This window comes from Crocodylus siamensis, chromosome 6 (assembly GCF_052110815.1).
Source record: "Crocodylus siamensis isolate JL-2025a chromosome 6, ASM5211081v1, whole genome shotgun sequence".
Lineage (NCBI taxonomy): Eukaryota > Metazoa > Chordata > Crocodylia > Crocodylidae > Crocodylus > Crocodylus siamensis.
The window spans coordinates 78427467-78440959 of NC_143400.1; positions in this window are offsets into that span (position 1 = coordinate 78427467).

Sequence of the window (13493 nt, forward strand, 5' to 3'; positions counted from 1 at the left end):
TGCCTGTGGAACCTGTGCCCATTGCAGGGTCATGCAGGCAGAAGACTGCCTCAGCCCTGGGCCCCAGCCCCACAATGTCAATGCCCCAAGATCATGGGTTATTCCTGGCCCTACCCACCTTTCTCACAACCAGATGGAATGCCCTCCCAGCCTATGGCCCCATCCCAGTTGCCTAGCCACATGCCTTGCCTATGCAGGTCCTGCCACTGGCAGTGTACAAGGTGGTGGACCAGGGTGTCTGGGCAGTGGAGCTGGGGTTGGCAGCTGGAAGGAGCCACTGCCACGGGCTGCTGGAAAATAGAGTCCGGCCACTGCACTGTTCCAGCCCTGCTGCCCACTTAGCGGGACCAGGTGCACGTGCCATGGCTCAGGCTGCCTCTCATGCCTGGGCTGGATGGACCCATAAAACTTGCCATGGAGTGGATAAAATCCATCAGTGGGCCAGATCCAGCCCACGAGCCACACTTTACATCCCTGTTCTAGGATGAATGGAGTCCGGTGGGGGGCAATAAAAATGGTTAGAGGCCTGAGGAACATGACCTATGAGAAGAGTCTAAGGCTGAGTGCATCCTTAGCAAGTTTGCAGATGACACCAATTGGGGGGAGGGGGGCAGGGGAAGGAGTAGTAGATATTGTAGATGGTAGGGCTAGCATTCATAGACACCTAAACAAACTAGAGGACTGGACCAAAAGAAATCTCATGAGGTTCAGAAAGATGAAGTGCAAAGCCCTGAACTTAGGACAGAAAAATCCCATGCACAAGAACAGGCTGGGGACTGACTGGCTAATCAGCAGTTCTACAATAAAGGACCTGGGGTTACAGTGGACCATAAGATGACTAGAAGCCAGCAGTGTTGCAAAGAAGGCTAATGGTATACTGGGCTGCATTGGTAGGAGTGTTGCCAGCAGATTAAGGGAAGTAAATATTCCTCTCTACTCAGCACTGGTGAGGCCATATCTAGAATACTATGTCCAGTTTTAGCCCCTCCCCCCCCGAAAGATGTGGACAAATTGGAGAGTGTCCAGCAGAGGGCAATGAAAATGGTTACGGGGCTGAGGCACATGACTTCTGAAGAGTGACTGTGGGAACTTGGCTTGTTTAGTCTAGACAAGAGAAGACAGGGGGGATTTTATTTCAGTCATCAGCTACCTAAAGGGTGGTTACAAAGAGGATGGAGCTATACTCTTCTTAGCGGTGGCTGATGACAGAAGAAGAAGCAATGGTCTAAAATTGCAGCCAGATAAGTTGTGTTTAGATATTAAGAAAAAAAGGTCTCCATCCTTGGTGGTTTTTAAGAGCTGGCTAGACAAAGCCCAGGCTGGGATAATCTAGTTGGAGATGGTTCTGCTTTGAGCCAGGGGGTTGGACTAGATGACCTCCTGAGGTCCTGTCCTACCCTAATTTTCTATGATTCTGTGATATGATGTCCATGTCTAAATTATCAAAAGTACAGATTTACCAATTCACAATGTTGTCCCAAACAGGCTTAACTACTTTAGATGGTCTCTCAGGTTCCTGGTGGCTTCTCCCTAGTGTATCTTTTAATTCTCCCAAGTTTCTAGGAGTCAGCTTTACCTTTTGTATGCTGGGAGACCAGACTAGTGTCATCAGAGCTAATAGTTTAGGCATTGTCCCTTAACCTTTACAGTTTTAAGTGGAAACTGTAAAGTGCTGCTCATTAGCCATCACTTCCTTCTTTCCAGGAATGTCCCAGCAGTCTCCCAAGTAGAAATAATTGAAACTATTCATACTGAAAACGCAATGCCACTATCAGAGCAAGATATAGTGTTAACAGATTCATGAGTACAGCCTGTGCTTGTTACAGTTATATACAGCAAAAATCATCCACCTTTTCCCTTACCCATTGTCTATCACTGCCTTTTGTTGTTTAATGCAGAATTTGGGTTATAAGATCATTTACACAAGCCATCCTTTTCATTGCCTACATGGTACCATACACACATGAGCAGGTATATTACTAAATAATATCACCAATAAACAACGTAATCAAGCCATAATTAAAACAAGACATTTCTGTAAAGCCTCCATGGAAGACATTAGGGAAAAAAAATCAATGCTTGTCAAATGGAAAAACAACACTATTGGCTAGAAAATAAATACTATGAGTTGACTTCTAAGAGAGTATAACAAATAGGTTAAAGTAAAAAATTTAAAACAATAAACATATACTTGACAGAATCTTGTTACTCTAATCAGTATTACATTTTATTACTGACTGTTGGCTCCAAAAAACTTCCATAATTTTTATTTTGCTTAAGCCCTAAACTCTCTAAATTAAATGCAATTCAAAAATCAGTTTGCTTGCTTTGCTTTTTTACTTTTGCTATCTCAGCATTATTTGAGCTTTATTTGAGTTTTTCAGTTACAGGGGTTTTCTTTTTCTTTACTATTCGCTAGGGTAAAGATGCAAAAGTTCTTTTTCTTAAGCCAAACATTAATTTCACATCTGTTCTCTTTGTACATTCACTCTTTGTTGTAGGCTCACTGGTTATCAACCAGCACCAAAATTCTTTACAAAAATGACTTCCCAGTGACAGAGAATGATACTCTGGTTTCTTTTTCGCAAAGCTACTAGTTTTCATGTTATTAAAACTGAAATGTTATATTAAGTAACAAATTACAATAAAAACTATATTGAGATTCATGTGATGAACTACACTTTTTGTCATTTAAAGAAAAGAATCGAAACTTGTCACAAAACTGGCTTTGAGGGAAGTTTCTCAAAGGAAAGACGTTTTACATTTAAAATTTACTCTGTAGCATTGGGTTTGTGTTATTAGGTCAAGGGTTTTCAACCTTTTTTGTACCTCCACCGACCAATCAAGAAGCAGGGAGTGTCCCGGCCAGTCAAAGAGTGTGTGTGGGGGGCGTCCCCCTGCCAAAACCAAAACTGCTGACAGTGAAATCTGAAATGCTGCTGGCAAAACAGAAGTGCCCCTGCTTCTCTGTGCCACTGCTGCATACCCCCTGGGGTCTTCCCAAGTAGATTCCATAGACATTTGGGCTGGAAGGGAACCCAGAGGATCATCGAGTCCAGGGGAAGCAAGTAAGCAGGGATCATAGGATCCCAGCAAGACAAGCATCCAAATGTGTCTTGAAGGTGTTCAAAGTGGGTGCTTGAACTGCCCCCGGTGTCAGTCTATTCCAAACCTTGGGGACTCGGACAGTAAAGAAGTTCTTCCTGGCTTTCAGCCTCTCATCATAAGGTCTGTTTTCCTGACCTCTGATAATGTATGTGGCTCTCCTCTGCATTCTCTCAAGCTTCTCCACATCCTTTCAGACTTAGAGAGGAGTTTTACCATCTGAAACTCGCTCTCTCCCCCATAGCTCATGAACTAGGAACAGCCTGCCTCCAGAGGGAATCTCCAACAGCCTCTGGATGATGCTTGTGAGTAAGCTACTCGAGATCTGGTTAGCTATATAGCTGGCAGTAACTCAGATGCATGATCAAAAGGCTACCTCGGCCAGACTGTTTTGCTCTATGGGACTTCTATGATATTGCTCTATCTTGTACCCTATTTTCACCCTATGCCTGTAATCAATAAAGTTCTCCTTTGTGACTGGTGTAGGATACTTATTGAGGGGTGGGTTTAAATTATGCCTAAGAGGCCCCTTAGGTCTGCAGACTAAGGGAGACTTGCTTTTTTGGCCTCCGATTTGGGGAAATGCCCCAAGTGCCTGTACTGGGTCGAGTACCCATAGGACTATTAGGCCTGTGTTTTCCCAAGGACACAGGGCTGAGAGAGTCCTTTCTTGGGATGGTGGCAGTTTATGTTACCCCCAGGCTAGCGAGTGTGCTCCAGGAAGGGATACAACCAGACGTGAGGCGCCCCCAGGGAGGCACTCGGAGCCTGGAAGGTGGCTGGGCGCAGGGAGGTGGGTGGCTCAATGCAGGAGCGCCCCCTACTGGCCCTCCACACCTGCAACAAACCCATGCTGGGTATCCCTCAGGATATTGCTATCAGCTAGTCTGTTAAGGATGGCCTCTTTGATAGTCTTTTCCAAGATCTTCCCCAGGATAGAGGTTAGGCTGATGGGCCTGTAGTTTCCTAGATCCACTTTCCTCCCTTTCTTGAAGACAGGCATGACATTAGCGAAGTATCCCCAGGTATACGTGTACCCCTGGTTGACAACTCTTGTATTAGGTCATTCAGAATCTGTAGCAAACAGTTAATTCAGCAGAAGTTTTGAACCTAAATATATGCAGTTAAGAAAAAAAGGTTTGTGAAAAAAAGGAAATGATGCTAATTTATAATCATCTCCATTTCTTCTCCTTTTCTTCAGCCATAATGTTCTTCCTGGCTAGGAATATTACATTAAATATTTTAAATATTATGAAGTAACAACAATAGTCTTTCAATTATCTCTGAATATGCAGGGAACTGGTTAAAAAGAGCTCTGCATGTTTATATTCAGAGTCAAAATATCTTCAGAATCAATATTCTGCGGGGTAATTTAGCCACAGATCTATGCTGGGGAACTGTAAATGAATTTTGAATGAAATGATTCTATAGCCCATAACATTAGTTCCAATTAATACATATCTTCAGGAAGAGAAAACACTCTTTATACAATCAGAACACTAAGTGAATTCCAAAACATGGGAACAAGCCAAATATGAACACTGATAAGGAAGCTTTCCTGAAAAAAGGGAAAACAAATGTGGATGCTCCACACCTCTCAGTCTGTTTCCAGAGGCTGAGTGTTGAAAAACCAGATCTTCCCTCCTTATACTCAGAGACATTTTATAGGAAATCTTAGTCCTGATAGTGCAGTCCTGCACTCATACAATTACCTGCAGAGTGCTCTAATTCTGGTTAATATACTGATAAAAATAATAAATAAAGTCACAGGACTAGCATTTCATTTGCCTTTTCATCCATTTGTCCCAATCTCCAGTTAGTTACCTTGGGTTTCCTTTTCGTGCTCCATCTGGCTTAATAATAGGTAAATAGACCATGATTCATATAATTTTATTCATAATTTAACATTTAAATTTGGAAGTCTTCACGGTAGGGGCTCTGGGTAAAAACTGGTCCACTGAAGCTAGTGGTAAAAATCATACTGGTTTCAGTGAGATAAATATTTGCCTTGTCCATCTGTCTTTCTGTATGTTACTGCAGTAAATAGCCTAGTAGACTTCTTGTCCTTGCCTATTGCTGCAGTTGCATTGTAAAAATATGAATAACAATAAGTAATAATAAGAAATAAGTCACATCTCTGCATTTTCATTATATTTCTTATAAATCACAGCAACACCACCAAAATCAGGGAGAACAGTTTTGGATTTGTAACAGGGTGACAATATCCCTAAGAAAATGCAGCCAGCCCTGTTAAGGATGTTCAGTTGTGGGGGATTCTGCTAATGACCCAGTGTCCCACTGGGAGCTTAAAACACCAGAAGATAGAACAGAAAGAAGCAAGCTGTGAGAGAACAACTTGCCAGGAGAAGCCAGGCTGCTGTCCTTGTCAAAAGCCAGCATGGAAAGTGGCTCTTCTCCCATTGTCTGGAGAGGATGGAGGATTTTGGTTTGTTCCGTTTGTCTTGTTAGACACTGAAGTTTGTTTGGGAATTGAACTGCCTGAGGAACTAATAGCAGAGCTAACTGGCCTGCACAAGGGAGCAGAAGAAGGATGCACTTACAGATTTGTACTGGCATCTGAATCTGGATCATAAAGAGCTCTTAGAGTTTTCATTATCTGATAAGGTTCGCATTTGTAAAAACTTGCTCTGACTTAACAACCTCAGCTGATCCTAAATTTGGAAAGGTTCAATTAAATTGCTCAACAGACAAGCTGCATTTAACTGGGATTCTTCTCTTGTAGAAATTTATCCCTGCTACTAAATACAGGCTTTGTCTTCAGACTGAAATACTTCTGATCTCAGTTAGATAATGCATATTGCATTCAGTCACATGATGGGAAATCACTACTGCTAACATCAGGAGAGAAACTTAATATGGATTCCCCCACTGTGGAACTCCAATAAGGATTTCCAGGTACCTTCCTAGGACTTTCCTGACTGGTGGATACTTTGTTCAGGTTGTTGAACAGCAGAAGTAATGTGCTAAGTATGATTAAGGCACTTCCTATCCTTCCATTTCATAGGAAAGGATCTAACCATCCTAGCTAATGCTAGGAAAAGCTGCCCTGATTCAATAGACTGAAGTCATGGTGCTTTTTCATGGTGCTATTTACTGGTGCTTTTTCAAACTCCTTTTGGGTATCAAATTATAAGAACTTACTTTCTCTACAGGAGAGGGGAGCTGGGGAGGAGAAACCCAAATGTACTAGTTACTAAAGCTCCAACACTGACTTCAGTATTTCCTACTTCTTCTTTTCTGTTTTATTAACTGTTTGCCAAATAAGGGTCTCTATATATTGTTATTGTGCTATTTTGATCATTGATATGTTACCAGCCATCTCACCATGCTAACATGCAACGAGAACATTAAAATGCTATTTTCATTGTGGATGAGTATATCTTAGAATGAATCTTATGGAATGGGAAGCAGCTACAATGAAATTTTCATAGATAGAAGTGACATAGTCTTCATCTTACAGTATTATATTTGGAATAGACTGGTTCAAGCTTTTTCACAGAACCTAGCACAGCCACTTTTTTGTTGATTGAAGTCAATGGGACTAAGACTTTGTTTAATACTGAGCAAGTGCTCAAGGGCTTTGCTGGGTTCATACCTAACATTACAAGTCTTTAGTCACTGAGTTCTTCCTACACTGGAATCAATTAAAACTGTGCCAAAGGATAGCTAAGCAGTCAGTCACCCTCATTGGAAGGATAACACTGGAAATCCAGGTGATGACATTACCTGGAATGGACCCATTCAGTGCTAGAAATGAATATTTATTAACATGGATTGTTTCGTTTAAAAAAGAAAAAGAAAAAAAGAGACTATTTTTGACTGCTACAAAGTATTGTACACAGTAATGAGGATGCTTGGGCTGAGAATTAGTCCCTTGGGGCATTTTGACTAATTCAGAGTGAAAACTCCAGGCATTGTTTCAAAGAGTTAAGCAAGCATTCACTTCCCTAGCACATACTCTCTCTTCCTGGCCCTGAAAATGTCCTGTGCTTCTACTGGTGATACCTATCCCTTCTCCTTGTACTTCAGACATGCAAATAGCAGGACTGCAGCTATTCCTTGCACACTTTCCTTCTTCTTATACATAAAATTAGGACTTGCAGAATGCCATGTAGTCCCAAGCAATTTAGAAAATGCCTTTTATTTTTTGCTTCTCGGGAAAGAAACTGTGGGTGGCTTGAAACAGGATGACTGAATACTTTTCATTTCTAGATTCAACTATAGAAGAGGGTATAGTTATAATAGTCCTTTTTATTATTATTAAGGTTACAAGCAACTGAAGGACTCTCATTTTTTTCCTGCACTTTTAGTTATCATAAGTTAATTTTCTTCCAAACATTTTGCTTACTAAAGTTCTTATCATCATGATTTCTGAGCTTGATATTTAAGCATTCAATCCTTGGTTTATCTAGCTATATCCATTTAATTATACAATAGTTCCCATATTAATAAATGGAGTGAAGAAAGCCAAGCCACATGCAGGTTCTGAGAAGGCATTAAAAAAAAAAGAGATTAGCATCATTTGACTGTTGCCTTTTTCAGTTCATTATGGGTAGATAAATTGCAGAAATGCTGAGTAATGGCAGAATACGCTGAGTTCAGTAATTCTCTGTTTACGAAAAAGTTTTAAGTATGAAAACATCCATTTTGCTTTGCCAATTGCTACTTATTTCTTTTGTTGTCATTAAATGATGATTCTTCAAAATGCTGATCCAAAGCATTTGAGGGCATGCTGTGGGGCTTGGTTGACAGCTCTCCCATCCTGCTAGTGTGACAGTAGTCTGGTGAAGTCCTTCATGGAGTCCACCATGGTTTTCAGGGTGTCAGGTTGAGAGGGGTTCATCAACTGGGCCAGGGTATCAAGTCACGGGAACCCCTGGGACTCCCTGCAACCCAGCAGGTTGACTGCCTTGCCCCATAGCTCCCAGGGAGCTGCAGAGCAAGATACTTGACACATTCCAGCAATGCGAACGTTGGGATTGGGGAAAGGTTTCCTGATCTTGGAGTACCTGTGCACTGTGACCCTTAAAAATAGTGTGTGCAGCTTGGTTGCACATGTGGTTTTCTGACATAGCTGGCACGTGGGACCCTAGGATCAGAGAGCCTCCTCTAGATCCTGGGGCTGCAGCACACTGGGATCTTGAAAAACTGTGTGTGCAGAGGTTTTCTGATATGCACAGGGCTCTGGGACTGGCCCTAGTGAGTTCCCTGATTGTTGGTCCTAGCTCTGGTACTGCACTGACTCATGTGGGGCTGTGAGCAGCTAGCTTTCAACTTGGTGAGCCCAGGATCATGATCTCCAATAATAGCATGATTGGGATCTGATCTCCAATCCTAAAATCGTATGTCCTGTCATGTACTTAGGGCATAGCAGGAGGCTTAATTGTTGGGACTGGGGAACAGTTCTCATTGTGCCATGAAATGAATGTGTAGTAGGGGCCTAGCTTAAAGAGGACACCACAATGTATGAGTAGTTTATGTGAAGAATCTTTTTTTAGGCAAATACTGCATTTACTAAGATGAGGTTTTCCCCCTAATTAGAATGGGGTCGGGGAGGGGATCTCATCTTGGATTTGAGCACCAGCCCAGGGAAGGTGGTATCTTGGGTCTGGCATTGGGCCCTCAACCCTGGGCTGAAGCCAGCACTTGCCCTGTGCTGGAATAGTATGTCTGGCAGTGGAGGGGCCCCTTGGATGAGGGGAACATGGCAAGGTGGGATGAAACCTGCAGTCTGTCCCCACTCTGACCCCTGTGCCTGTGCCTGCCCTTCCACCCCCTCCTTCCTCAGCTGCCACCTGCCCCTGACCCCTTGCTCTGACTCTGGTCCCTCTAGCCCTGCTGCTGTCTGGCCAGGAGCTTCTGCCATTTGTCCCTGGCCAAGCTAGGGTTGGGCTGGAGCTGCCACTGCTGCTGACTTCCCTGGAGCTAGAGAAGAGCTGCAGCAAAGGGGAATGGGAAGGGGGCAGGGGGCAGGGGAAGCAGACACAACAAGGGGTGGAGAGGCAGGCTGCAGGAAGGAGCACAGGATTGGGGAGGCTGGGGCAGAGCTGGGCTGGAGCTGCTGCTGCTGACTGCCATAGAGTAACCAAGCTTCAGCAGAAGGTTAGGGCAGGGGCAGGGAGTTGTGGGGACAGGCACAGGCTGGGGATACAAGAGGGGCCATGCATAGGGGACAAGGGGCAGGGGGTGGTGATAGGCCATGGAGGCAGGCATAGGCATGGAGGGGCAAGTGGCACAGTGACAGTGCAGGCCAGACCCTCGGCCGCCTGCTGCTGCGTTCCCTGCCACAGCAGTGGTGGGGAGAGCAAATTTAAGATGGCCTCTCAGTAATTAGATTCTATACATGGAAAATTATAAGGAACGTATAGTTTTCCATGTATAGAATCTAATTATTTTGGGGGGGTCATTTTAACCTCAAAATTTTCTTGGATTCGGGTAAATATGATATATAGTTCCTTTAACTTAAAAGGTCAGTTTTCTAAGCAAGATAAGTCATATATGCAATGAAGTCTTTTCCCCTTATCTGAGTCTGCTAGGACCTCTTGCAGCTATTAAAAAAAATCATAGAAGAAAATCACAACCTATAACCAGTGTTAGTATAGTGACAAAACTAGAATAGACCTTGAAGTTACTGGTTTTATTTAAAATCAAATAACTTTTTATATGCCAAATAGTAGGTTATCCAGTGGGCATAGTTGGTAGGTGTTAAGCCGGTCCTTCTAGGTTAGGGACAGACATTAAAAAAGATGGAGCTTGAATTGATTCAATCTTTGCAGGTTAGTCTTACCTGTGTAGATTGAACCAATTTCCAAGTGAATAGATGTTCACTTTTGACTCGGGAAATGCAGGTACATGCCTACAGTGGCTCAGGCCAGAAGCCGGGGTGTGCTAGAGCATGGCCTTGGCTGCAGAGAAGTTATGCTGAGTGGGGGGAGGAGGGGCATGGCCAGCCCTGGCAGTAGCCTCAAGCAAACTGGCTAGGGAGGGGGTTTAATTCCCCCCATCCCTGTCCCAGTGGCATGAACACAAACTGGGGCCTACCTGCTCCTTCCTCCCTCCTTCACCTAAGGGGGCCATACTACCTGGCTTGTAGCCATACCCCCACCCCTGCTATGGGAATGGTGAGGGGAGAGGGACCCTTCCATACTAGGGGATTTGGGGAGCTATGGCTACCCCTCCAAGCCCCGGTGCCATTGCTCACTCTTTGCTGTCTGCAGCAGCTCTGCCCACCCCGCTTCCAAGTGCAGCACAGCCACCATGCTGGGAAGAGGCTTACACTCCTGGGACACCATCACAGGGGCTACTGCCCCATCAGGGTCCCTCCCCCTTGCTGCTCCAGCAGCAAGGGTGGGGGCATGGCCAGAAGATGGCTGGCATGGCCGCCTTAGCTGAAGGGAGCAAGGAGGGGATTTATTTCTCCCTTCCCTCCAGCATCTGATGAAGGGGGAAGGGACGGGGCATATCCCACCACTTGCCCTGTGCAAGGAGTGATCAGAGGTGGCAATCAGGGCTAGCAGAGCCCATCTATGGTCCCTCAGGGGCAGAGGGGGTAGATGAGAGAATAATCCCCCTTCCTGCCCCTTTTGCCTCAGGCAACCATGCTGCCTGGCATCTGACCAGGCCCTGCCCCTGCCACTGTAGCAGCAAAGGGGGAGCACCAGGCACACCCTGGCTCAGGTCCATGCCAGTGGGAGAGGGAGCGAGGAATTAAACCCCCTCCCTGGCCAGTTCACTTGAGACTACTACAGGAGCTGGCCACACCCTCTGTCATTCCAGTGGAGCTGGGCACGTGTGTGAAATGCCTGAAAGGGGCTGTTCTGCCCTGGGCAGGCAGGACCTGGCTGAGGTACTGGGAAGAGGTGAGGGGAATAAATCCCCTCCCTACACCCTGTCTCATTGGGCCATGCCAGCCAGCAACTGGCCACACCCCTGCCCTTGCAGCAGCAGGGGAGGGAAATCCTGATACAGGCTGCTGCACCCTGGCCAGGCAGTTCCTGGCTGGGAACTGGGCTACTGGGACAGAGGATGAAGAGGGCAATTAAACTCCTGTGTCTGTTCACTTCATGATGCTGTCAAGGCTGGCCATGCCCCCCGCTGCTGAAATAGCCAGCAGAGAAGTGCCTGGCAGGGGCTGTTGTGCATCTGCCTGACAGACCCTGGCTGGGGTCCATGCTGGTGGTGGGGGAGAGGAAGAGGGGCAATAAACCTCTTCCCTGCTCCCTTGACCTTAGGGAGGGCAGCATCTGGCCATGCCTCGGCTCTGGCTAGGTGGGACCACCCCAGCTCTCTGGAAGAGATGGCATAGCTCGGCCTAGGACTTCAGAGAATGCTGGGATGCTGGGGGACTCTGGTTTAACTTAAACCAGGAAGGGGTCTGGGAAGAAGTTCCATACACTGGTTTGACCTCAATCAGTTAAGTCCGATACTACATTCAACCAGGTTTATCTCAGACTGGTTTTGGCCATTTTGAAACTGGTTTATGCGCATTGAGCTTATATTCTATTACAGGTTTAAATCAGTTTCTGCTCACTTAAATGGGTTTACATGTAACTTGTGTCCCCAGCCTTAAGGACATTAGATAGTGGTTGTATGCTCTTTTCAGTTAGGTCATCATAAGGAACTGAAGTCATGAGGAACTGTGAGGAAGAAATGAGGCAAAGAACCCAACTTTTTCCTGACCAGAAAGACTTATGTCTCCATCAGTTTTCTAATATGGGTTGACTCAAAATGAAAGTCAACATGAAGGAAACGTGAATCTAGATCTAGCCTTCGCAGGTAAGATCCACCCGTTGGATGGATTTAAATCATCTATTGCAAGAAAGACTATCAGAACTGGATTTTAACTTAAAAATTTAGACCATCTCCAAATGTGCCTTAACTTGTTGCGGCACCACCAGCTGTTAAATCATTTATTTTCTGGGGATATAACAAAAGGAAGTTATAGTCGTAGGTGATCAATCAGGTTACATAAAAAAAGTATCCTTTTCTTTCCTTGCTTTGTATCACAGGGTTAACATTCAATTTCAATTTATTTATTAAGGATTCTGGCTAAATGCCATGCTCCCTAAAATGACATAAACACACATACACGCATAACGTAAATACGTTTGAACAAAATAACCAAACTACAAATATTATACTAAAAATAGAGCCCACCAACATAAAAACATTATTAATATAACTCTAGTAGTAAATCAAGACATGAATCTATAATAGTGTTGTACATAGATCCACAACGGAGACAATCAAATCAAGTCTAATGTTAAAATGTATCACTCATATCGGTAATAAAGGATATTTAACTTTAACCGCCTCAGCAGTGAAAATTGTGAGATGGTTTATTACATTTGGATCTGTTTGCTGTAAAAGCCAGATTAATTTCTCTGTGTTTGAGAAGTATAAGAAGTATATCAGTTTCTGCAAGTACGGTAATAAATAGTTTCTCCTTGTGTCATTATATAAAAAACATTCTAATACATAGTGGATGGTATCTTCCACAACTCCTAGACAGACTGGGTAACATCTTTTAGCCCTTGGGATAGAAAACCTACGTCCGGCCAGAACAGCTGCAGGCATCTCTTCGGTCCTGAGTCTAGTCAAAGAGGATAGCCGTTTATTATCGAGATCCAACTGTGGATACCTTTCTCCCCGTAAATCTAATTTCCAAAGAGTATATAAAGGGGCAATGCAAGTAGCCCTAGCCACTGAAAAATCATTCTGCTTGGCAATATCTCATATCCTCTGGAAAACCTGAACCTTTTCTATGGAGAGAAATTTTTTAAATTATCTTTGAGATACTATCCCATCCCAGAAAGTGTGAAAGTGTGGGAAAGAAAAGCTAATGAGGATGATTGGAGAGGAGGGGGATTATTAATATCTTCTTTGTAGCATTAAGCGGATGAGATGGTAAAAGGGGCAGGATTTTAAACCAAAATCCCACCATTCTAATAATAATATTAGTTATAATAGAATCCATTGTCATCTCTAGTCTCAGAAGAGATGCAGGAGTTCAGGGAGGAAGAGCCAGAAGAGCCCTAAGAAACTTGTTTTGAGGTATGTCTACATCACTCCTAGCAGGATAACCCCATACTTCAGTGCCATATAAGATCCAAGAGGTAACTTTGGCTTTGTATGCTGATATAGGAGCTTGGACTGATTGCCCTGCTGTGGTTTCATAAAATTTCTTTATAGCCACAGCCAGTTGGGATGCTTTAATTTTAACTGACTGAATACGATGTTTCTATGATGGAGAAGCTGTGAATAAGACACCCAAATATCTATAGGTTTTGACAACTTCAAGTTTGGTTCCCCACCATATTCCATGGATATTTCCTCACATGGCTTCCCCAATACATTATTGTGGATTT